Source organism: Melospiza melodia, chromosome 5, assembly GCF_035770615.1.
Source record: "Melospiza melodia melodia isolate bMelMel2 chromosome 5, bMelMel2.pri, whole genome shotgun sequence".
Classification (NCBI taxonomy): Eukaryota; Metazoa; Chordata; class Aves; order Passeriformes; family Passerellidae; genus Melospiza; species Melospiza melodia.
In genome coordinates this window covers 92,205,520-92,231,778 of record NC_086198.1, presented here as the reverse complement: position 1 = coordinate 92,231,778, position 26,259 = coordinate 92,205,520, and the positions used below count along the sequence as shown (strand labels likewise).

Sequence of the window (26,259 nt, the reverse complement as noted above, 5' to 3'; positions counted from 1 at the left end):
TGCACCTATAGGAGCAAATCTTTTTCGTGGTGGTGTCTCCAAACACATCCCTGCTTTGATTGTGTTTGTTCCAGTGGGAGGCTTGAGCTGATTCACATTTTCAATAAAACAGATCCTCCAGTTTTGGCAGATTGGCTGCACCATCCATCAAAGTGCTGAAGGTTGGATGGGGTTTGGAGCAACCTGGTTCAGTGGAAAGTGTCTCTGCCCATGGCAGCAGCATGGAACTAAATTGTCTTTAAGATTCCCCTCCCAACAGAAAAGAAGAGGGAATTCAATCAGGTGTGCTTTGGGTTTGTGGGTAAAACACAAGTGCAGCTGCTTTGGTGACATTTTTTCACAGTACCAGAGGTGGAGGGGCCAGGGGAGAACATCTGGTCCCAGCTGATACAAACCAAAACCCATGAAATTCTGGAATTGTACTCAATTGGAATTGCACTGTCTTGCCCCAACACCACAGGGGATCAGCCAGGTCAATGCTAACACCACTAACTTCTCCTGCCTCCTTCTCCAGAACTCAGCTCTCTGATATTATTTAAGGATTGTGTAATCCAAATCCTTGAGGTTCCTTGCTGAAATCTAAAACAAATACATCCATCTTATCAGGCCTTTCCAAGAGCAAAGCATGGAAATCCCCTGGCAGGCTGGCGCCGTCACCAGCGGTTTCCTCTCTCTGCACCAGCAAATCTCCTTCAACGTTGCTGCACAAATCTGCCCTGCGTTATGCAATGATGAAGAAGAAAAATGAAAATTTACACAGGAATTTGGCAAGGGACGTGTGGACCCCTCACAGCTCCAGTTGGATGGATTGTGATGCGTTGAACACATGGATGTGGTGCAGAACTGTCCCTTGGTCAGGAACCTGTTCCCTTTTCACACAGAGTCATTCTGAGGGCAGGCACATATCTGGGTTGGGGATTTTTGTATGTGGATGTCCACAGGGAGATAAGGCAGGCTGGAAAAATTATTATTTTGTGTATTTCCCAGGGCTGGGATCCATTGATTTTTTTTTTTTTTTCCTTTTCTTTTCTTTTTTTTCTTTTTTTTTTCTTTTTTGAAGTTAGGGTTGGGATTAAATGTATTGATGGTATTTTGTGTTTGGATTCAGATTTTTATTAAATTTTTATCCATATGACAATCTTACATCTTTTGAATTCTATAATATTTTACTAACAAGTTATAAAATGGTTTCATATTTATCTTTTTAATGTTTTTAAAGGAAAAACTATTTAATGAAGAAATGACACTTGAGTTATTTTTACTTTTGACCTAATAATTGCTTATATCTTGTAATGTGGACTTTTTTGTTTAATTATAAATTACTTAAATTTATGAAGCAGAAGGACTAATTATTGCTTTAAAACACCTATTTTAGCTTTATATATATTATATTTTAAAACTTTCAACTCTCAGTTTTCTACAATGTGATAGTACACACATCTATTCAAACTAGTGTTTGAATAGTGTTAGTGTTATTAATTAATTAATTTTGGAAGCTTTCTCTATGGCTTCAGGTCAAATGTAGGGCTTTCTTGGGTGCCTTTCAACACAGAAAATGTAAAATTCTCATCCTCCAGGGTTCCAGCAGGGATCCTTTAGCTGTGGTGGCCTCAGGTGGGTGCATGTCATGGGAAGTGATACCTGGCAGCAGGTAAAGGCTGCAGGTGGGGAGAAGCCAGACAAGCTTTTGATGCGTAAATCCTCCAGCTCTGACACAAAATGGGAAATTTTCTTACAAACTCCACCAGTTTCTCTGAGCTTTGTCAAAATACAACATTGTGTGAGAGAGGGCACAGTTGGTACCTGTGGGGCCAAGGGCTGAGCTTGCTGGGCAAGGAGGTAAATTATAATTATAATTTTATAGTTATAAATTGGCTTGGGGGGTCTGGAAGGGTGCTCTGGAGGAGGAAGAGGAGGACAGCTTTATTTGGTTGACCATTGCTGAGGGAATTTAATGCCCAAACTTGATTTTTAATGCATTTTTTAGGTGCCCATCTATATACAAGATATTCTCCCTTCCTCTCCTGTCCTCTCTTACCCAGTGTGAGCTGTAGTGCAGGAAGTGGTGGTGTACCAGGTGAAATGTATAAAATGTACAATATTTGGGGAAGGAAATACTGTAATCTAGAATTTTGCTGCTGCAGAGAGCATTTGTGGGGTGGGGGCTGTGTCTGAGCTGCTTGGCCAGGTCCTGCTTCCATTTGATGTGGTTTGTGTGCCTTGGTGAGAATTCTCTCTTTGCAGAGCTGGAGGGGGGGGAGAAGCTCTTTAAAGTGAAACATTTCAGATATAAATTGAGTTTATGCTACAATAAAGCTATTTTACCTCTTCATGGCTCTTTTTCCCCCATGGAAGGCGCCCAGCTTGGCTGCACCTCCCTCAGCACATTCTTGGCAACCTCAGGTCTTAACCTTGGGCTGAGCTTTGAGGAAGCACAAGGTCAAGCTGCTGTTGCTCTAGAGGAAGTTTGTGGGTCCAAAATTCAACTAGACCTGGTCATTTAATAAAAAAAAAAAAATTAAAAAAATAAAAGCAAGCAGACAAAAAAATACTCATATGGGCTGCTTCCAGTTTTGTACAGGGGAGTGGAGAAGTCATAGAATCACAGAACCATAAAATGTTCTGGCTTGAAAGAGATCTTAAAAACCAGTTAATCCAACCCCTTGCCATGTGCAGGGACACCTTCCACTAGACCAGCTTGCTGAATCAACAGGATCATGTGAACAAGACCAAAATCTTACAAAAAACTTTGTATTTGAGAGAAACTGGTTTAGAGGATGAAATGTTGCTGTTTCTCCCCCAAAATGAGTGGATGTTATGGCATTTAAAGTGACATCTGAGCTTCTGAGGAAGCTCAAGGTCAAGCTGCTGTTGCTCTAGAGGAAGTTTTTGGGTTCAAAATTCAACTAGACCTGGTCATTTAATAAAAAAAATTAAAAAAAAATAAAAGCAAGCCGACCAAAAATATTCATATGGGCTGCTTCCAGTCTTGTACAAGGAGATGGAGAAATCATAGAATCACAGAACCATAAAATGTTCTTGGTTGAAGGAAATCTTAAAAACCATTTAATTCCAACCCCTTGCCCATGTGCAGGGACACCTTCCACAAACCAGCTAGCTCAATCAACAAGATCATGTGAACAAGACCATGATTTTGTAAAATCTTTGTATTTGAGACAAACTAGTTTAGAGGACGAAATGTTGCTGTTTCTCCCCAAAATGAGTGGATGTTATGGCACCTAAAGTGAAATCTGAGCTGCTGAGGTACAGGTGGGACTGAGCAGGGAGATTTCTGCAGCTGCATCCATCTGGGTTTTGTTATTTAAGGTTCCTCCTTGCAGAGGAAACTTGTGGGGAGGTGAGAGCTCTGCAGGAGGGGGGAATGGCTGAAGGGATTGAGCAGCAGAAAGGTGGTGGAGAAATGTGGAAGCTGAGTTGGGTTTTTCAGGAGAGGAGTTGGTCAGGATTCACATTGTGTTGGTGTTTTAATCCGTGTGAGAAGACTCGGGTGTGTGGAAATGTTTGGGATGTTCAGCATCTCCCTGCCTTCATCCCAAAGATGAGCTCAAAATTACAGGTTCTGACCAAGAACAGTGTGAAGGGTCTGGAGGGTGAGAGGTAAATCTGAGCAAAAATGAAATTGTTTGGAAGGGCTGGAGTTCTGCCCTTCAGTGCTTCCATGTGAAGGGTCTGGAGGGAAAGAGCTAAATCTGAGCAAAAATGGAATTATTTGGAAGGGTTGGAGCTCTGCCCCACGCTAGGAGGTGCAGGGAGCCCCAGGAATGGCTGAAACACCTGGGGATCCCCATGAAGGGTGGTGCTGGCTTGCCGGTCTCTCGGCTGTTTCAATGACCTGGAAAGGCTCGGGGTGGCCTTGGGCAGCCCGGCGCTTCAAAGGACGAGAAGAGGCTTCAGGTTTTTTCTCGGTCTCGGTGTTTATTAGTTTTTTATCTAAAAGATTTTCTCTCAGCCCGACAGAGGTCTGCACAGCAGCCAGCCATGAGCACACTGCGCGCCCCCGGGGCGGTCACCTATCTTTATACTCAAAATTACGTATACAATATTTATCAATTTTCCCCAATACCTTTTACCCTTATTAACCAGTGCACTTTTAGTAATAACCAATCCCAAAGTGCCAACATCACCACAGAAGATGGAGGCCAAGAAGAAGAAGAAGAAGGACAGGACACGCCCCAATTCCTCCATCTTACTTCTTTAGACCCCCCTGTACAGAAATCTTAAACCCTGTGTTTCACACTCTAATTAACTTAGACCCCCCTGTACAGAAATCCCAAACCCTGTGTTTCACACTCTAATTAACTTATCCCTTCACCATTCACCCAGTGAAATCCTCCCATCCTCATACAGGTGTCGTCTCCCGTGTAGGATCAAAGTCCAGCCACCAGACACTTCTGGAACATTCCAGGACTCCCGAGCCCCCCAAGGGTGGTCTCGGTCACTCTGCACATCAGTGCTGAGGTGCTGAGATCCCACATCGGCTGGATTTTCTCCTTCCCAGTCTGTTTTGGGATGAACACACAGGATGAGGATTCTGCTTGCACACTGCCAGAGCAGGTGTCCCTTACAGCCATCACTCACTGTCAAAAAACCAACCTGAAGCTCTCCAGCTGCAGGGCAGCAGTGCCTGCAGCTGCTGCCAGGTCACCACATCTTCAGAAGAAAGAAGAACCCCCTGCAGGTGCTGGGGGGCAAGAAAACCTGAACCCCCACACTGAGGCGCTGCTCCACCTCCTCCCAGAGGCTCCGTTTGTCTGTCCTGGAGCTCAGACACACCTAGGGCAGGATGGGGATTGGTTTGCTCAAATGCCAGGTCACAGAAATGAATCTTCTGCTCCTCAAGTGGTGTGAGCAGCATTGAAACCACCCCAAAATATTTCACCAGGGATGCTCACAGGTGTCCAGAGCACAAAAACAAATTGGGAAGCCCAGTCTGGCACTGGTTTTGAGGCAGTTGATCAGTGGAAGATCAGCTTTGCTGCTGTTTTGCTTCAGAGGTCAGGCTGTTAAAAGTCCTTTTCCCAAGCAGCCAGAGGCTTGATCAAAACCTATTTCATATCTATTTCTTTATTTTTATGTGCTTTGAATCCTGAAATGGGTCATTTAGGAAGATGGTTTAGATGTGAGATGTTGGCTGGCAACCCAGCTCTGCATTAAGTGCTTTAAAACATCCGCTCCCTGCTTCAATTTTATTTGCTCTTAAATAAAATAAAAAAAAAGATAATATCTGTTAGACACCAGTTTGTTCATCCCTCAGGCAGGTGTTCAGGGGTTTTCATTGTTTTTAAAGTGGCTGTTTCTGGGCTTTGGAAGGGCTGTCAGCTTGCTGAAGTCCATGATGGATCTGTGAGAGGTGCTTAATTGGAAGTGCTGGTTAAATTATGGGATGCAGACAATCAGCAGGATGCTCAACCTTTGGTCCCCTCGCTGTGCTCTGGGCATCCCTACTTTGTCATCTCATGGGCTTTGAGCCTTAGCAGGGGAACAAATTCTCCCTCAGTGCTCCGTGTCTTGCTGGTAATGAAATGACTTTATTTCCTTATGCAGCAATCATAATTTTAATCAATTTTCCCTGTCACAAAAGGAAAGAAATGTCATGAACTGATTTTCTCCTTCTCTTCACCGTGAGGCAGATTTTTGCTTTTCAAAGGAAAATACCTCTTAAAACATTTGCACTTCCTTTCAGCTTGAATGATTTCATCCACACTCCGATTTTTATGAACAAAGGCTCACAGCAAGATGACATTCAGCCCTTTCAGCTGTTGATTTATCCCAGTCTTTATTCTTGGGAGCAAAAATATGGAAAAATTCTGTGTTACACAATTTTTAACATACATTTTCAGAGTTTCATACCACAGAGCATTGTGGGTTGTTTTTTTTTTTCTCAGTGATGCTTTAACATCTGAATTTGGTACAATTCACTGCTTTGGAAGCATTTGGTGACTTTTGCTTTGTGCTTGATCCACTTTTGATGTGAATTGTCCCTACTTCTGTTTCGGGGGAGGAGCAAAGTTATTTTTTTTCTCACCAGCCCACATGGCATTGAATCCATCTGGAGCACGTGGCTGCTGTAATGCAGAAACCACACTTTTTTTTTTCTTTTTTCCTTTTTTTTTCACAAATTCTTCCCTGTGTGGCTTCAGTAGTTAAAGCTGGTTCAGTCTCCTGCCCTGGGACTGTCATGCTGGAAGCTGAAATCTGTTTGTGTTTAAAGATGCTGCTTCTATTTTGGTAGGAAAATGCATCATCAAGAAGTCTTTCTTCCCACTAGCTGCACACTCAGCCTGGAATAAGGACTCCAGGGGCACATCCTAATGAAATAACCCACTGAGACAAAAAAAAATAAAAATAAAAAATAAAACCACCCCTGATAGTGGCATCAAGCTGGATGCTTCCCAAAAGGAATAATTCAAAGTTTTGTGTAGCAGAGGTTGGGCACCATGGAGGCTGGTGACTGATGAGATGGTGTTAGGAGAAAGCTGTTGGTTAAACAAATTCTGATGTTTTAGAGGATAGGAATTTTTATATGGGATGCTGTGTCCCATCAGCAGAAAATAGCAGGGATTTGGGAAATGGCAGCCCTGAAAGTCTTGGGGATGTTGGTGGATGAAAGGCTGGATGTGCCCTGGGTGATCCCACATTGTGGGCAGCAGGGAAGGGGGAATTCAGGGCCTGAAGGGGCTCCAGGAGAGCTGGAGAGGGACTTTGGGCAGAGGATGGAGGGACAGGGAATGGCTCCCACTGCCAGAGGGCAGGGATGGATGGGATATTGGGAATTAGGAATTGTTCCCTGTGAGGGTGGGGAGCCCTGGAGCAGCTGTGGCTGCCCCTGGATCCCTGGCAGTGCCCAGGGCCAGGCTGGATGGGGCTTGGAGCACCCTGGGACAGTGGAAGGTGTCCCTGCCCATGGCAGGGGTTGGGACTTGATCTTTAAGATCCCTCCAGCCCGAACCATTCCATGATCCTGGCTCCAGGATGGCATTTTCATTCAATTCAGATAGGCTGGGATGCAGTGAGGGTCATTAACAGGGGCAGGGGGGTTAATTAACCCACAGGACAATTGCAGGGCGTGTCAGGACTCAGCCATTCCTCATGGGAACATGGGATGGACACACAGGAAGGGTTCTGCTCTTGAACCAAACTTCAGAAGTTGGGAATGTGGTGAAGAATGAAGGAATGAAGGATTTCCCAGTGAGGTGGTGGAGTCATCATCCCTCAAAGAGTTCAAAAAAAGACTGGATGTGGCACTTGCTGCCATGATCTAGTTGAATTGTTAGAGCATGGGTTGGACTTGATGATCTTACAGGTCTCTTCCAGCCTTGAATTTCTGTGATTCTGTGATTCTGTGAATTTCTCCCCTAAAAATCAATGCAGTTGCATAGAGGATGTGTCAGGGACTGAAGGAGCTCACCTGGAGTTCTTTTCCCATCCCTGTCCCTGCCTTCCTGACGTGGATCAGGATGAGTCAAGGACACAGCGCAGGAGAAGGGGTCGGGTGTCCCTCTCTGAGAGCCACCAGCAGATGATCCTGCTGATCCTGCTGCTCTTACACCACACACCCCATCCTCCCCAATATTCCTAGAGGGATTTACAGAGCCTCTGAAGCGATTGAAGTGCTCACAAGTATTTGAATATCCCAGTGAGTATTTATCTGCAATTAAAGCCTTGGGAAAACATTGTGAAACACAGACCCGCCATCGGAGTCCTGCTTCCCTTTGTGTCCAACTGGGAAATGCTGGCTTTGATCCTCTCTTATCCCCATGGATTGGGGCCATCTCCTTTCTTCTCTGCACTCAGGACCCACAGCAGCACCTGGGACCCAAACAAGCAGCAGCCAGGCTCATCTCTCCAATTTTCAGGCTTGCCAGGCATTTTGTGAGATGGTACCAGCTTTGGTAGTTCAAAGAAAGGTGTCAGAAATGCAAAAATGAGCAATTAAGGATTAATCTGCTTGTGGGGATGGGGATCTGCCTCCCCCTCCTGATTGCAGTGTAAATTAGTGGTTGACTTGAGGCCTGTAGTGGAGCTATTTATACCTCCAAGGTTTGAATTATAGCTGGATAGATTATATCATCCCTTTGTTTAATCCTTTTTCCTTTCTTCTGTCAGGCTTTTGACCTCACTGATTTTCAAAGCAGTCAGATTCGCTTCCTACGGTTTTCTTGTGCTGGTATTTGTATCCAGGAAAGGGGAGGAGAATTTAGATGGCTTTTTCTGTACTGTTTTATTTTCTCTTGCTCTCCCTTACTCATTTCCTCATTCAACAGCCCAGTCCTTTTTTTTTTTTTTTTCCTTTTTAACCTTTTCAGGCATTTTCATTCCACAACTGTCATTGCCTTTCTAAGGCTTTTTTTTTTATTTTCTAGGGCTTCAAAAAGCAGAGGTAAGAGGCAGCCTGGGTGAATATTTCACTTTATAGGCTTGAACTCTTCCCAAAAATTTTGGGAGTGAAGCTCTGCAGCCATGCACCTGCCTGCTGGTCAGACCTCAGCTCTCCTTCATTTCCCCCCACCCATGGACAGAGCAGTGTGAGGGAGGCTGCTGTTGTTGCTCTTGGATTTATTGGCTGTGATTTTGCAAATAAATGCTTTATAATCACTTCCTTGCTGCTCCCTGCAGCCAAGAAAGGGAGACAGGGAAGGGCAGGCTGCCTCCCTGTGCTCTGCCTTTCCCTTTGGGTTTGCACTTCCTATTTCCAAAACTGCTTTTTTTTTTTTAGACCTCTAATAAGTGTTAGAGGGTTTAGAATATATGTTTATTCTTACAGCTCTCTAAAAGTTGTGTTTTAAACAAAACCACCCCAAAGTTGGCCCCGGGGCAGTGGCTGCAGTGGTTCCTGGCTCTTTGCTCTGTTGCTGCAGTTTGGATTTTCCTGTACTTCCCATCCAGGAGAAGCTGTCAGAAAAATAAAGGGCACAGGAGATGTAGAAGTCAGCTGAATATTTTTAAATATCAGAACATGCTGTACAAGGGTGGGAATTAAATGTTGCTGCTGAAGCAAGCAGAGGGTTCCTCTGCAGTGTGAGCTTCCCTCACATCTTCCTCGATGGGTTTTCCTACCTGGAGCAGCCCTCCCACCTAAAAAAATCCTATTTGCCTTCAAATCCATTTGTGGCAAGGATTTACACACATGGTTGGGTGGTTTTGGACAAGAGGGAGTGAAGATCTCCAGCAAAACTCCTGGCAGGAGTGGAAGCCTTTAAAAGTGAATCTGAGCTGGGCATCTGTGGGATGGGAACAGCCTTTAATGAGTTCTGATTTCCATCCCTGTATTTCCCCATCCCTGGGAGTGTCCAAGGCCGGGTTGGATGGGGCTTGGAGTAACCTGGGCTGGTGAAAGGTGTCCCTGCCCCAGGGGGAGGACCTTGAAGTGGCAGCAGGCTCTTGGATCCAGTGGGTCATTATTTGCTGAAGATCAAGCCCAAAATAACCATTTTTGGTAATAAATTTGAATATTTTTTACCACCAGACGTGAATATAAAATCCTTTGGGGAAGTAGGATGGTGGCTGAAGCAGAGTTTTCCCACCCAGTACTTTTTCAAGGGCATTTTTTGAAACCATTGCATTTTTGACACCCTTTATCAGTGTGTGCTCAACCTCCAGCCTGGTGGGTGTTTGGGGCTTTGTTTGTCTCTTGCAGCCCTCCCAACATTTGTGAGCAATTATTTCTTTGGAGCAGCATTTGAGCCCTTACTCCTTTTTCTCTCCAAGCTGCTGCCCACGATTTGGCCACGTCTCAGCCTTTCTCCTTGGTATTTCTGGGAAGTGGAAGCTGTTTCCTGGTGCAGAAAACCCAATTATTGGATAAACTCACATCCTTCATCTGGAATGAAGTTGAAAATATTCATCAGGCAACACCAGAATCATAACTTCATTTTCAGACACTTGGGGAATGTTGGAAGCAGTTAAGGCTGAGCAGATGGGATGGGTCCCTCTGCCCTGTCCCCTTATCCCACCCTTTCTTACTCTTTTCTCTGCTTCCTTTCCTTCCTCCCTAAAAAAGGAGAAGGGGAAAAGAAAAACAAAGTAACTTGTATGGATAGAGGGGAGGTGTAATTATGAGCAGTGGGACCAATTTAAAAAGGAAGATTTCAGGGAGACTCTGACTTCCTTTGACATGTTGAGGGGTTTTGGTAGAGGATAAAAGGAAAATAAACTAATTTATTCCTAAATTGTAATTCCTTTTTGGTATTAATCTGTTTCATTAGTGTAGTTCACAAACGCTCACAGGCAGGGGAGAGAGGGGGGCAGCAAATTGAAATGAAGACATTTTCAAAAGGAAAATCTTGCTAGGAAAGGCTTCCTGCAGGGAGAAATCATATCCCAGGAGAAGAGCTGGAAACTCCACTGCTTTGGACTTTTCAAGTGAGACTGCATAAAGCAATTGGGGAAATTTCTTGTAGGGAGCAGTTTTTGCTGCGTGGTGGGTAGGACCAGATGGTCTAATTGATCCCTTCCCTGGCCAGTCCATGTGGTTTTCATTTCCTCCTGGGGAAAAAAACCCTTTCCTCCTGGGAAGGGCACTGGACTGAGGAGTGTGGTGCCCTCAGGGATCTGTCACTGCTTACAGGGTTGCTGTTCTGAGCTGTCATTCTGCTACTATGAAATATTTTTAATTTTAAAAGGTTTTTTTTATATCCCCTGCTGTGATTCCAGGTTTAGGAGGGTGTAACCATCTTTGCAGGGAGTGCTCTTCCCCTTCCTGCAGCTGAGGCATCTCTCAAAACTGCCTGGTGTCCATGGGAGCCTGTGAACTGAAAATGGTTTCACTGAGATCTGAACAGCTTTTCCTTGACTTTCACCCACAAAAAATCCTGTTTATTATTGCTCCATGAGCTCTGAGAATGGGGAAGAAATTGGGGCAGGATGGGGAAGAAGTTGGGGCAGAATATGTCATTATAGTATCACAGAATGGGCATTAAAGCTCAGCCTGGTGGATATTTGGGTATGAGTGGGAATGGTTGGAAAGGTTCTTTAAAGGTCATCTCATTCCATCCCCTGCCATGGGCAGGGACACCTTCCACCATCCCAAGGTGCTCCAAGCCCCATCCAGTGATCCCTTGGACACTTCCAGAGATCCAGGCAATGCCTAGAGAAGGCTGACCCAGAACAGAGGCTGGACAGAGCTAAAGAATAAAGCAGGGATTTATTAGGAGGCCTCAATGGATGCACCTTGGGCAGCACAAGAGCCCAGCCAGGGCTGCACCCAAGATGAACCAAAATGGTCACAAAATGGACCCAAAATGGTCACAAAATGAACCCAGGATGAACCAAAATGGTCACAAAATGCACAACCTCTCACGGGGTCTCTCACTTTTATAATTCTGCTCCATTTGCATATTGGAGTTAATTGTCCCATTCCAGCTTTAGCCCATGCAGTCCCACCCTGCTTGTTTTTCTCTCTTCAGCCCACATTGTTTGTGCTCTTGGGGCTGAGATTTGGATCATTTGTCCTTGGTGCCCAGCTGGAGCAGGAATTGTTTTGTCTCCCTGCTCTGTGCACAGAGCTCACCATCCCCTCATATGAAACCCAGACCCACACACTAAAGCAGCACAGAATCTGAAAAACAGAAAAGCCAAAACCTGAGGCATCACAGGGGCAGCCACAGCTTCTCTGGGTACCCTGTAGCTGGCCATGAACTCTTTATTTCCCCTCTCTTTTCCCCTTGGTCATCCTGCAGATTGGTGATGAGGAACCCTTGTGAAGCAGGTTAGGATTTGCCCCAGCTGTAACATTAAATTTTGTGGCCCTTGGTGTGTCTTGGCTGAATCACAGCTTGATGGCCATGAGTGCTTTGCCACCAACCTTGTTTACTACCGAGGTGAGTGCTGTGCCTGTTGATGGGGAGAAAAGCAAGGATCTGTGACTTGGTATGGATTTCCAAGGAGGAATGGGGAGATCTGGGAATCATTTCTTACCTAGGAATGATGGTTGTGATGGAGGAAACAGCTGTAGGACGTGGGAGGAGGGAAAAGTGAGAAAGTGGACTGTGTGTAACATTTAGGAAGGAGATGGATTGAGTTTGGTTTAGTGCTGAGTGTGAATTCTTGGGAAAGAGAGAGCTGGAGCAGTGAAGATGAGGATTAGAGAGCACTGGGTAAAGGAACAACTTGTGTGGTGCAGTTGAGCAAATCCAGCTCCATGGTTGTCTTTGTCCTGGAGATACAGGGGTGCATGTGAACACAGTCCACACAGGCCTGGTTTGGAGGCCATGGGCACTGCAGTGCCCATCTTTATTTGATTCTCTCCTTCAGGGCTCGCATTTTCTTACTTCATGTGCAGGAATTGAACCTCTCCTCAGGAAAAGCCTGTGGAGATCTCCCCAGGATCTGTGCTCAGAGCACATTAACTCCCTCACACAAAACCAGGGTCAGGTTTCTGGAGGATCTGGTTTACCCTCAGAAGAAAAGATGGCTTTTCAAAGGAAAACTCCATCCTCCCTGACAGTGACTTTATAAAGCAGGGATTTATTAGGAGGCCTCAATGGATGCACCTTGGGCAGCACAAGAGCCCAGCCAGGGCTGCATCCCAGGTGAACCCAAAATGGTCACAAAATGAACCCAGGATGAACCCAAAATGGTCATAAAATGCACAACTGCTCACAGGGTCTCTCACTTTCTGAAGTGAGAGACTTCACTCCCTCACACAAGAGCAAGGTCATGTTTCTGGAGGATCTGCTTTACCCTCAGAAGAAAAGATGGCTTTTCAAATGAGAAGTTCATCCTCCTTGACAGTGACTTTATCCCCTTGCCAACTCTAAATTCCTCCTGAATTCTCCCAGTGGTCAGGGACAGCAGAAGTTGGATGCTGCATAATCTCCAGTCCCCTGCTGGTTCTGCATCCCTCCTCTCAGCAGTGATTTGTAAATATTATTTTCCCCCCAGTATTTTAAAGGACATTTTCATCTCCCCTGGCAGAAGGAGGAGGATATTTCTGGCACTGCTGTTGTATCAATTTTGCTCCTTGTTTAAGATTAATATTAAAAATAATAACACCAGCAAAGCAAACACAATTTTGGTGTTTTCCTCTTAATTTACCCATTCACTTAAAGTCCTGGAACTGCAGCTTTGCTGCCACTTCAGACACAAAATGCAAATTTAACTGAAGATCACATGGAAATCAACTCATCCATTTTCTGTGTGATGAGTGAAGGTGCATAGAGTGAAAACCACACTGGAATTTAAACCTTGGCAGAAAATAGGGAAGAACTGTGGGCTGCTGTCATGTTGATGGTTTGGACAAGGCAGTTTTGATTTTGGTGTGTTGGTTCTATTTAGCTAATTCTTAGCAGCATAGTGGCAATTTTAGAAAAGTTATTTCAGTCAGCAACACAATAAAGATAGATTTGTTCCCCTGATAACAGTTTTGATCAAGGTTTCCTTTTATCCTGCAGTTTTTAAATAATTGGCCTGCTTGCTCTTGGCTTTTATTGTACTGGGGATATTATAAACTCAGATTGTTTTGTAAACCTCTAATTTTAGACACATCTCAGTGCTTATTGTTCCTTTCATCCCTTTTTTTAATACCATGGCACAATTTCTGCAGAGAGGTGGAAATCATCTGCATCCTGAGACTTTCATGTCTAGACTGGATGAAGGGCACGAAAACCCAACCAGAACAATCCCCCCCAGACTTTTTTATAAAAACACTTCTCCATCCCAGCCCCAAACCTCACAATTCATTTCCTTCACCGTAACACCAGGCAAAAATAAGTGAAAGAAAATCATAAATGCATCTTTATGGGGTGAGTGTGTGCAATCAGGAGCAGCTTTCCAAACCAGTAGCTGTGTATAAAAGCCAGCACAGGCATCAGGAACACAATTGAGTTGCTAAGGCAGAGTTTTCCAATCGTGCCCCGTAGAGCCCCGCATCGTCTCATTATTCCGCTCCAGCGTCAGCCAACAATGGGGGCAAGATAAAATTTGTAAGATAAAAGATAAAAGCCTGGCAACCCCTTTGCTTAGAGGGGTCGATTTATCGCAGCTCTTTGTAGGGCAGTGTAATTTTAGGCTTTTCCAGGGCGGATCAGGCCGAAATCCTCGCGGCAGCACTTCCGTAAATGGGTCAGGAGGGGACTCGGCGAGGCTGGGATTGCACCTTGCTCGGAGGGAATTGTGTTTTCTCAGTGGAAATAAGATGGTTTTGTGATTTTATGAACTTATTCACCTAGTTCATAAAGGGAGAAAAAAAATATGGGTTAGTTGGGCAACAGCAGTGTGTTCCAATGTGCTGAATTTGGGATAGAAAGCTCCTGGAGCCTGGGATTAAAGCTTTCTGCAGCAGCAGCAAGGAGTGATTTTATTTGGATTTTATTTTTTATCCCCCTCAGCAGGAGCTTTGGAAATTATATATAACAGGTGTTTTCACCTTTCTGAACCTTATTCTGATATACTGGACTTGTTTGGCAGAGATTATAAAGCAGTTCTGGGGTTGTTTATCAGCTCCAGCACTTGTGGGTGACCTTGCATCTCATCTTTGGAAGCACCTTAATCCCTGTAACATCCTAAAAGAAGGATCACAGGGTTTTTATTGGTAGTTTCAGTATTTCCCAATACTGTGACAAACTGCAGGTGTTGGGCATGGTCAAGGGCTTGGCCACAGTGGCAAAAGACTTGGGAATAATGGGGTGAAGTTCTTTATTCCTCCCCTCCTCACTGACAAGCCATTAATTAATTACTCAGGGAGGAAATAGGAGGGCTCTGGAAGGCAATCAGGTGCCAAGGTAAATACAGGCTGGCCCTGCCTTTAACTGACTTTCACAAGGAGTCCTCCTTGAAAAGAGTTGGATAACACAGCCCAAGGTGAATAGAAGGCTTTGAACATCCATGATGCAGATCCCTGAGAGCTTTCCTCTCTCCCTCCGTGTGGGAACAAGCAGCAGGCTGGGATCTGTGCTCCCAGAGGTGCTGAGAGGATCAAAGCACTGCAAAGCATCCATAAAAAAAACTAAAATCCACTTTTCCCTGCCTTAACATGGATTTTGCTCTCAAAGCACACCAGAGATAGATGGATGTGTGGGGAGACTGAGGAGCTGCATGAAAACCTTTAGTTGTTCTTCCACCCAAACCACAGATGTCTTGGTAGGCACGGAATAGCCAAATGTTGGAGATGCTTCTCATTTTGCTGGGGAAAAGGAAGGAGAAAGACCACTCCTGTTGGTCCATCCTGTGGGAATGCCAGGGCTTGGTTCAGCAGGGAATTAACACCTCCTTGTGTTTGCTTCATTTCCCAATAGAGCTTCTTCCATCTAGTTCAACCAAAGGACTTCCAAGGTAAGACTTGAAATCAAACTTTCCTCTCCCACTAAAACCTGGGGTCATTTGAGGACCTGTATTTGAGTTGCCTGTATTTGAGGCATTAAATATCATCTGGCAGCCCTCTTTGCACACAGAAGCTGATGGAACTGAGAGAAAAATAAGCAAAGCAACACTGAACCTTTTTTAGCATGACCCAGAGCAGTGACACTCAGGAGAAGCAGAAGCAGCTCTCCCTTTCATGCAGTTCCCCAGTATTTCCATCAACTCAGACACAGGTGTTTTCCTCTCTGCTTCCTCTGCTACTCAGCATAATCTGTGCTGCCACTCAGGTTACATGGCCAGAGGCTGCAGCACAAAGGAACAAGCCCTCACTTTGCTCAGCCCCATCTCCTCACTGACAGTTCCTGCCCTTTCCCATCAGCCTCTCCCCCAGGAGCCTCCTTAGATCCTGGTGCTGGTTTCCTCTATAAAAAGGGTGAAAAGAGCTCAAGTGGGCTGGCAGAGGGGAGCTGGGTGCACAGGGACACACACAAAAACCTGATGCTGTTATTCTGTCAGGCTGAAATAATATCCAGTTCCCCAAGGCTGAAGCTTCTGACAACGAGGAAGGACGGAGGTGATGGCAAAACTTTGGGACATTTCACTGTCCTTGGCTGCCCTGGTTGTCGCCTCCTTCCAGGCTGGCTCCCTGGCTCATGGCAGGTGAGAATTCCCAGAACCTTGTAGGTGTGGTTCTGGGAATGCTTTGCTCCAGGGACCTGCTTGGTGCCAGGTTTCCCTCCTCCCACCCCCCAGTGCTCAGGTTACTGCAGGCCTTGTGCAGTTTGATGTCCCTGAGTGCTCCTGTGCTTTGTGACTCATGGTTTTTACCTGCCAGGCTGTTAAATCCCCAGTTTTGGTGTTCTACATCCCAGCTGTGTTCCAGCATCCCATTTAAAATGGGAAAGAAGCAAAAGCCCCACGTGAAAATGCTGCTGGGCCATGAGGATCTTGTGGGACACAGGGAAGACCCTGGAGTGGTGCTGGGCAGCAGGGACAGGTTTGGATGGATTTTGGGAAGAAATTCTTCCCTGTGAGGAGGTGCAGTGAGAGAACAAAGATGCTGAGGCACGAGGTGATGCTGATGGTGGGACACTGAGTGCCCCTCTGATGGAGCATCAGCCCAGAGACACAGATCCTGTTCCCCACAGCTGACCACAAATTAGAGCCAGCTGTCAGCACAGAAATATTTCACTCTTATCTTCAAGAGAGGGTGGGGACCAAAGGCTGCTCCAGCAGTGAGAGCTGGGAGGGTGGAAAAGTGGAGCTGATGGAGATTTATGGAGCCCCTGAAGCCCAAACTGGAGGGATCCTGTCACCACTTCCAGTGATCCTTCCATCACTCCCTGCCCTGTAAGAGCAGGAGTGGTGCACACACCCATGGGGTGAACCAGCCCCTTTCCCAGGTCACACTGGGCTCCCAGCTGGTCCTCAAGCTCCAGATCCCAAGTTTGGTTGGTGCTCCCCTGAAGCAGTGAGGCAGGAGGGGAAGATGCCAGCTGCAGGCTCTGTTTCTGGTAGCTCCTCTCTGACTTAACAGGAAAAGCCTGACCACAGAAAATGTACAATATTGTTTTTCTCCACATTTTCCTGAAATCTGTTGAAAAGCTTTGCCTGTGGAGGGAGGAGGGCTCATGTGGGGGATGGGGAGGAGGAAATAATGGTGGCTCTGTTCAATGGAACTCCCCTTACAGACAATTTGTGTTGTTATTTTCCCCCTCCAAACACATAGATCTGATCTGAAAATCCCAGGCTTAAAAGCACAGATGTTTAGTCTGACACACAAACGTGGCATCGTTCCAGCAAGTGGAACATCTGGAAAGGTCCTGGTAAAATCTGAGGAGCTGATCTGGGATGAGAGGAGTTAAAGCTGCTCAGCAACAGCTGCATCCTTCAGCCAAATCACCTGAAACTTCCCTTCCCTCCCCTCCAGGTCTTTCCCTTGGTACTACAGCAGCTTCCAGAGATGTGTTACAGCTTCTCCTGTCCCTCCAAGTGTCCTCTTTGAGGAGCAGGGGGAGAATCAGGCGGGGATGGAAAACAGCCCATGGCAGTGCCACCAGGCTGGATAATGTGAGGTGTTTTTGGGGATCTCATCTCTGTGTCCAGATAGGTCTGGGAAAGATGGGGTTGGGTTGATCCTGGCCCTACATTAATGTCACAACCAGAGATGTGTTGGGGTGTGAGTTGGGATGGGTGGCCTTTCATTTCAAACTCATTAATTTTCATTCCAGTCCACACCAGCAAGCATTGAAAGTCATCCCACTGCTGATGTTCCTTTCTTGATTCTTAATGATGTCTCAGCTTCTGCCATGAATAACTGGTTCCTCCAGGTGGTTTAAGAGTGTCCCACAGCTGAAATGTCCTGCTGCTGCCAGGAAAGGCCACCTGGAGAGAGCAGGGCTTGCCCTGCTTTTCTCTGTGCTCTCCCTTTCCAGTCATTTCCAATGGTGCAAAATCAGCTTTAGAGGCTGAGCTGTGCCTGTCACCTTCACTGCTTTGGAGCTGGGAACAGTCAGAATTCCACCCAGGAATCCTTTGCCTTCATCCTCTGCAGGTGGAGATACCAGATTTTCCCTCAGCAAAGTGAATCCCTTGCACTGCTCTTGGGATAATTCATTTACTGAGAATGAAGGTGGCACCATGTTCTCCAAAAACTCCAGGTGTGCCCTTCCTACAGCTCCCAGAGTGGGAGATGGGGAGCACTCATTACATAGCATCCAAATGTGTAATTGTACCCATATTTGTACATCAGAGCATCAGGGATGTACACAGGATATAAAGAGATCCCAGAACATCTGGCAAACTTGGGTTTTAAAAGCAGGCAAGCAGGCAGATCACACCCAGAACCCATGGGATGGATGCCTGTGGGGGAGAGGAGCAGAGGAAAGTTCTCCACAGAAGAGTGGAGGCTGATTGGTTCATGGTTAAGTTAAGGCACTTGTGGAAATCACATCTGGATCTCTGAAATTATGTGGAGAAATCGAAATGAAATTATATGGAGATGGTTCCTTTGAGATCACTGCCCTAACATGAGGGTGTTACTAAGGTAGAAACAGAATCATAGACTCATTTAGGTTGGAAAAGTCCTCTCAGATCATTGAATCCAACCATGAACCCAGCACTGCTGTGTCCACAAATAACCCTGTAATGAACTGACTGCTCATAACATCCCCATTGCTGTCTATGTATTACATGTTGTCCCTTTTCCATCTGTAGGATTTTGGTTTTAAGCCTTTTGCATGTCCCAAAATGACATCTTCTCCTTTTCTCCCTCCTCTTTGGAACATCCCTTCATTTGGTTATGGAAGGATTACAGGTCTTCCTTCACTGCTGTGCAAGCACAAGATGGCTTGGGGTACAGCATCACCCGTGTAGGATGAACAAATCCCATAGACAATCATCCAGGAAGGGTTGGTTTGGGACAGGGGATGGCTTGGGGTACAGTATCACCATTTGGGATGAACCATCCCACAGATAATCATCCAGGAATGGCTGGTTTGGGACAGGGCATGGCTTGGAGATGTGAGTCACTGAAGGATGGGACTGGATTTGGTTTGGACTAAGGACAACAAGGAGGATTTGAGGCAGGATGGCCTCAGGGTGCATGGCAAGGAGTCAGAAGTGGTGGCACCAAGCTGAGAGGTGCAGGTGGTTCACGTGAGGGACAGGATTCCGTGCTGAGGGACCTTGGCAGGCTGAGGAAGAGGGACCTTGTGATCCTCATGACAAGGCCAGGTCTAAGGTCCTGTGCCTGGGTCGGGGCATTCCCAGGGTCAGAACAGACTGGGGGGTGAAAGGATGGAGAGCAGCCCTGCCCAGAAGGATTTTGGGATGCTGATGGGTGAAAAATGAGCCAGCTCACAGCACAGAAATAGAATTGGGCTGTGTCCAAAGAAGGGTGGCCAACAAGTCAAGGGAGGGGATTCTGTTCTCTGCTCTGCTCTCAAGATGCTGCACCTCCAGTGCTGTGTCCAGCTCTGGGATCCTCAGTACAGGAGGGACCTGGAGCTGCTGGAGCAAATCCAGAGGAGTCCAGGGAGCTGCTGCAGGGCTGGAGCCAGCCTGGGAGAGCTGGGGGTGCTCACCTGGAGAAGAGAAGGATCCTGGGGAAGCTCAGAGCCCCTTGCAGGGCCTAAAGGGGCTCCAAGAGAGCTGGAGAGGGACTGGGGACAAGGGATGGAGGGACAGGACACAGGGAATGGCTCCCACTGCCACAGGGCAGGGATGGATGGGATATTAGGAATAAATCATTCCCTGTGAGGGTGGTGAGGCACAGGTTGCTCAGAGAAGCTGTGGCTGCCCTTGCATCCCTGGAAATGTTAAATACCAGACTGGAGCAATTTGACCTAGTGGAAGGTGTCTCTATCCATGTCAGGGAGGTGAAACTGAATGGGTTTTAGGTCCCTTCCAACCCAACCCATGCCGTGACCCTGTAAAAACAAGATGAGTTTGTCAGGCTGGGCCCTTGCACCACCAAACACTGTCCTGGTGTGGAGCAACAGAGTTGGTGTTGTGTCCCTGCAGGCACAGAAAGCCCTCTCTGTTCGTGGGAGCTCCTGTACCATTTCATGCCTGGTTTGGGGGGTCTCTTATTTAACAGCAACACTGAGGAGCCTTCTGTGTATTATGTTCCTCTCCAGGGCGTGATGGAAATGGGTGTTTTTGTAGGAAAGCTGCTTTTCAAAGCCTTTTGAAAGGAACAGCAAGGACTTTCAAGGATGGGGATGTCTCGGGTGCTGTCGTCTTCGTTGCTGTTGGAATGATTTAACCTGAGTGGAGGGCTCTGTCCTTCTGCCTGGGATGGAAATGAATTTAATCCAGCATAATTTTGTTTGGCTTAGGTGCCTAACACAGGGGGATTTGAGCTCTGTCATAGCCTCTTAATGTTTGTTTTCATATCACTAAAATCTAAGTGACAAATGCTGATGTTTAATGGCTGCTCAGGGAGACCTTGTTTATTGGGAAAAAAGCAAAATGGGTCATAAAAAACTGAATTCCAGCATTGCCTTGACTCTGCTGTCTCTTCCATATGCATCCAGGCTCTGCTGTCATCAAGGAAACTTGAAATTCCTTCTCTGTGTTTGTTTTGCACGTGAAATGTCCAGAATTCATCTCTTCACTGCTGCGTGTCCATAAATATTTGTGCAAACACAAACTCCAGCCACTCCAGAGGAGCTGTTCCTTCCTGCAGCTGCTGCCTCTGTGGTGTCCCTGAGCACAGCAGCTCTTCCAGACTTTTGAGCAGGTTCTCAGCACAGGATTGCCTCACTAAAAGATGGGAGCATTATTTTGGGGGGCTCTGGATTTTTTGATTTGCCTTGATGGGAGTTTTACTGGTAGGTGGCAGGATGGAATGATTAAAGTGGTAATAATGAAATTCCCTCAGGAACTTGAGGTGCAGGTGACAGGACAAAGGGCAGGGTTGGATATTGAGAAGAAATTCCTCCCTGTGAGGGTGCTGAGCCCTGGCACAGGTGCCCAGAGCAGCTGTGGCTGCCCCTGGATCCCTGGCAGTGCCCAAGGCCAGGCTGGATGGGCTTGGAGCCACCTGGGATGGTGGAAGGTGTCCCTGCCCATGGCAGAGGGTTTGGGACAAGATGATCTTTCAGGTCCCTTCCAACCCAAACCATTCCATGATCATTGCTCCATTCAAAGCCACCACCATGGCAGGGGTTGGAACTGGATGGTTTTTAAGGTGTCTTCAAGCCCAAACCATTCCATGACTGTGTGGTTCTGTTCTGGAGATGATGGGGTGTATCCACCTTCGCTTTAGGGAGGGACCTCAGGCTTCTCCTGCAGCTCCATCTAGAGGGGAGGAAGATGGGCTGGTCATGGAGGCTGGTGGCTTCTGTGGACCACCATGGCTCTGCTGTCCCCTCACCCAATATCCCACCTTGCCAGGGCTGTCAGTTGTGCTTTTCCTGACCCCAGAGCCCCATTGCTGCTGGAAACCCTTGTGTTTGGTGGGGAGGACACCACAGCCAGACCCAGTTCCTTGGGTTCCTTGGGGAGGAGCATTTCTCTACTGAACCCCAAAAGCAGAAGCAGGTGCTGCTCCCTTGGCTGAGGATGTGGGAACCACACACAGCTGCTCTGTGGTTGATTTTGGGCTGGATTTCATAAGAGAAATTGTTGTGGTTTGAGCTGGGGCTTTCCTGGAGAGGAGGAGGTCCCATCTGGACCTCCCCAGCATCTCCATGGACCTCTGGGCTTGCTCCTCCAACTTCAGCTTTCCTTTTCCTTGGTTTTATGTCATACTTGAATTTTCAATGCCATCCTGGAGGGAAGAACACAGCAGTGCTGAATGTCAGGTTACTTTTCCTATCCAAGTCCTAATTCTCTTTTTTTTTTGTTTTGTTTTGTTTTGGGGTGGTTTTTTTTTTTTTTTGTTTGCTTGGTTGGTTGGTTGGGTTTTTTTTGGGGGGGGGTATATATATATATATATTTTTTTTTTTTTTTTTTTTTTTTTTTTTTTTTTTTTACTATGAGGTGCTCTGGAATTCCCAGCTGCCCAAAAAAAAAAGGCTGGTTTAGACCTTAGCAACAGGGTATTTTTGTTCAGATTGTATTTTTGTATTTGTTCTCCTGTGAGAGCCATTGTTCTGTGCCATGCCTTGACTGCTCCAAAGGCTGGAGATAAAAGCCCTGGCTCACAATAATACAGTTGGGTTCAGCCTTTTGTTGGGGAGATGAAAATAGAGGATGAATTGTGAATAACATGGGAGGGCTAAAAGTCAGTCGTCCCAGGATGTTGGTTGATCACTTCAAAGATAAGAAGCTGCATTTTAATTATATATTTTTCAGAACTACTGAACATTAGGTTTTGTGTTGGTACCAGCAGGGGCTTGTACCCACCATGGTGTTTAGGACTAGTTCTTACAATCTTGAGGCAGCAGGAAATATGTTTATTGCAGTGATATTGGGTTTATTGTAGGTTTATAGCAAAATCTAGATATAATTTGTAGTAGCTACATTTTATTTGGTGTATAATAGGTTTATAGGTATATAAATCTAAGAAATATAGAATTACAGGATGGTTTGGGTTGGAGGGAAGCTCAAAGATCATCCAGTTCCACCGCCATCCATGGGCAGGGACATTTTCCACTGTCCCAAGGTGCTCCAAGCCCTGTCCAGCCTGGCCTTGGGCACTGCCAGGGATCCAGGGGCAGCCACAGCTGCTCTGGGCACCCTGTGCCAGGGCTCAGCACCCTCACAGGGAACAATTCCTAATTCCCAATGTCCCATCCATCCCTGCCCTCTGGCAGTGGGAGCCATTCCCTGTGTCCTGTCCCTCCATCCCTTGTCCCCAGTCCCTCTCCAGCTCTCCCTGGAACCTTCTCCAGGTGAGCACCCCCAGCTCTTCCAGGCTGGCTCCAGCCCTTGGAGCATCTCCTGGACTCCTCCTTGACTCCAGCAGCTCCAAGTCCTCTTGATGTTGGAGATCTCAGAGCTGGACACAGCACTGGAGGCAGAATCCCCTCCCTTGGCCTTCTGGTCACACCCATAAATGTATTTTTGCATGATGTGTTTATAGCAGGAGCGATGATGGAAGGTGCCCAGCTTGGTTTGGCTCCATGTCCTGTGCCTGCAGCATTTAAATAAGGACACCCCTCTGGGGCATGGGAGATGGGAAGATGAAGAAAGACAGGTTAGAAAAATTGATGGAAAACAGATGGAAAAAAAGAAAGAAAGATAAAGGTGGAAATAGAGCCACTGGGGGCAAGCAGGGTGTGGTGAGAAGAAATATTTGGGAGACTGATTTGCTCACAGTGCTGACAGTGTGAATGATTACAGGGATTCAGAGAATTCACAGAATGACCAGGTTGGAAGAGACCTCCAAGATCATCCAGTCCAACCCAGCCCCAACAGCTCAACCAAACCCTGGCACCCAGTGCCACATCCAGGCTTTGTTAAACACACCCAGGGATGGGGACTCCAACACCTCCCCAAGCAGATAATTCCTGAACTTTATCACTCTTTCCATGAAAAACTTTTTCCTGATATCCAGCTTAAATTTCCCTTGATGCAGGGATCACCCCCAAACTCTGCAGGCCTTGAAAATCCTTTCCTTGCTTTGGGTGTTTTTGTGGCACTCTGGGCAACAGCAGCTCCTTTTTACTGAGATATTTCTGTTCCAAGGGCACTTCCTGCTCACATCAGCTTCTAGCAAGGCTCCTCATCCCTCCTGGCAGATCCTCCCTCCCCAGCTGCCCTCACCTGCCATCCATGTAATTGGCAGTAATTTCCCTAAATGCTCACAAAAGCAGATGTTCTCTCTGTGGTTGCATCCAGCCAGCTTACACTGCCCTGGATACACAAGCACAGAGCATTAAAGGACTAATTCCTGTAAATAAGCCTATTAAAAGGTTGGAAATAATGCCTCCAACTAAACCATCAAATGCAGCTGAATCCCTCTGGTTGTATTAATTTGTTATCTGCAACGTGCCAATCCCAGTCTGCCCAGGACTGGGTGCCCTCATGCTTGGCCAGTTGCTTGTAAATGATGGTTGGTGGGTGTCTTGTATTGTTTCCAGCTAATAAATCACATTTATAGGTAATTAACACTCCATCTAACACTTCCTCAGTATTGCTGATTGAGTGGGAGAAGAAATTGCTTCGTGCAGTTGTGAGTGGGGGACTCTGTGCTTTCAAGGCTTTAGGTGATGCTGCTGGAGTAAAAAAATTAATCTCACTTATTTTCCTGCCTCAAAGCAGGGGATAAAGAGGTGGGTCCCCAGTTGTTCTCCAAGTTCTGGATGTAAGGAACGTGTTTATTACAATGAGAGAGGTAAAACACTGGCACAGGGTGCCCAGAGAAGCTGTGGCTGCCCCATCCCTGGAGGCCATCAAGGTCAGGTTGGACAGGACCTTCAAGAGCATCTTGTTCCACCCCCTGCCATGGGCAGAGACACTTCCCACTATCCCAGGTGGCTCCAAGCCCTGTCCAGCCTGGCCTTGGACACTTTCAGGATAGGAAGCTCTTATAAGCTCTAAAATTCATGAACTCACTTTTCCCTGGCCCTGCACGTTCAGCACCATTTCATCCACTCACTGCATTGGTCATCTGAGAAAATTGAAAAATCGTGGCATTTTGATGAGCTGACTTTTATAAGGCAGCGTCTCTCTGGGCTTGCAGCTCCAGAAATACCTGTCAGGCAATTTTCCTTTCACCTGGAAACACGCTCCAACGTCTTATTTGTGGATTGTGCTGAAAAACAGTTGTGTCTGGCAGCACAAGTGCTCCAGTCAGACTTTTCAGCTTGAAACCTCCAGCAGAAGACATGCCTCACAATGCTTTTGGCACTCACAGAAGTCAAGGAGGAACACATTTCAAATCCAGCTCCCCCTCCTTTGCAAACCTTGTTTATAAACCTTCACAGCCACTGGTAAAATCATGATTTTGGTTTATCTGGAAACCAGAGAACTACAATTAATGAGGGATGCAGGGGATGCATCTCTGGCTGTCATCATTTGTACCTCATCCTCAACCCTTGTTTTTTCTTTCCCCATTCTAATACATGCAAATATATGTAAAGAGTAAAGACTGTTCCACCGAGTCTTGCACGTTTGCTCAAAGAGGAGGAAAACAACAAGTCGATCTTACAGGGAATTTGCAGGCTGAATTTTTAAGACCTGTCTATAAAAAAAAGCCCCAAAAATAAAAAAAAAAAAGAAAAGCAGCTGTTGGCCACGGGTGCTGACCGAGGTGATTCTTCCTGGCATCTGTTTTCCCTGCGCTCGCAATCGTAATGTCATTAATATGGAGCTTTTGGAGAACTGGAGTATATCCTAATTAGCAGCCTCTGATTTTTTTTTTTTTTTTTTTTTTTTCCTAGTTTCATAATCAGTGATCTCGGCTACACCACAAGTGTTACTGTGGCAACAGGGCTGAACTGAGCAGCGGTGCAGAATTACCGCAGGTAAAGCGGTGATTCCACGGCTCCCGCGGCACTTTGTTAGCCCCGGGGGCTGCTCCGTGGGACGGGCTGGCTGCTCCCCGCACCTACAGGTGTCCCCGGTGGATTTCAGGGTAAGCACAGGCACGGAGATTGAGCTGCATGACCGAACGCATGCGTTTGAGTTGGGGCTGAGCCTCTGGAAGGAGATTTTAAGGCTGTCATGCGAGTGGTCCCCCGCCGACACCTTTGTTTTAAGCAGGATGCTCCGAGCCCTCGCTGCCTCAACGCTCTCGGCGTGGAGCTGAGACTTCATCCCGCTCCTGCAGAAAGGGCTGAGCCCAAAACGCTGGGCTTTTATTTTATTTTTTTTTTCCTTTGTGGGGTTTTCTTTTATTTTAAGCCTCGTTTCTCCTCCCCACGCACCGCTCGCTCTCTCTGAAAGGCATTTTGCTAGGTAGGGATGTTGTCATGCTGAATAATAGCCATCCTTCATCCTGACTCCTCCATCAAAATCAGCCCGTCCTTTTCATAGCTGCAATGTGAACTGTGCTCCTGTTTCCTTTGTACACGCCTGGGACTGAGGAGGGGACACCCTAGAACGGGATATTTAAGGAAATATGCTCCTGTGTGCCTTGACTTTTTTTTTGTTTGGGTTATTAATTAATGGTTTGGAATAATGAGTTGAGGCAGCTTCTCCCGTGCCTCCCTGGTGTTGTTCTCCACTTCCCGGTGCCGTGCTGCAGCTGCAGGGCTGATCCCGTGGGGAAAGCACACCAGGAGAGTGGTCCTGTGCTAGCCAGAGGTTTTTACAAGCTCTGAGGGTGTTTCTGTGGCAGATCTGTGCTAATCATCCCAGAGAAGGTCTCACTTCCATCCCAGCACCTTCCTCCTGGACCAGGCTTGGACTTGGTCCTTCATCTTCCTTCTCCTTGCCCCGACAGCTCCCTCTGCTCTCCTCCTCAAAACTTCTCCTTCTCTTGGCACTCACCTGTCCCTCCTCAATGCTCTGTCCTTTAGGAAACCCTCTCCAGCTGCTCATTCT

At 46.6% G+C, this 26,259-nt stretch overlaps 1 protein-coding gene across 2 annotated transcripts in view; it reads left to right on the top strand.

The window, feature by feature from the left end:
• The window catches only part of PTPRA (protein tyrosine phosphatase receptor type A), a 132,305-nt gene that overhangs the window by 66,479 nt on the left and 39,567 nt on the right, over nucleotides 1–26,259 (top strand). Inside the window, exon 4 of one of the 2 annotated variants that reach the window (XM_063157873.1) lies at nucleotides 25,155–25,348. The exons of the other annotated variant lie outside the window; for it this stretch is intronic. The gene's annotated coding sequence lies outside the window, so the exon portion shown is untranslated. The remainder of the gene's footprint in view (nucleotides 1–25,154; nucleotides 25,349–26,259) is intronic. 2 annotated transcript variants of the gene reach the window in all.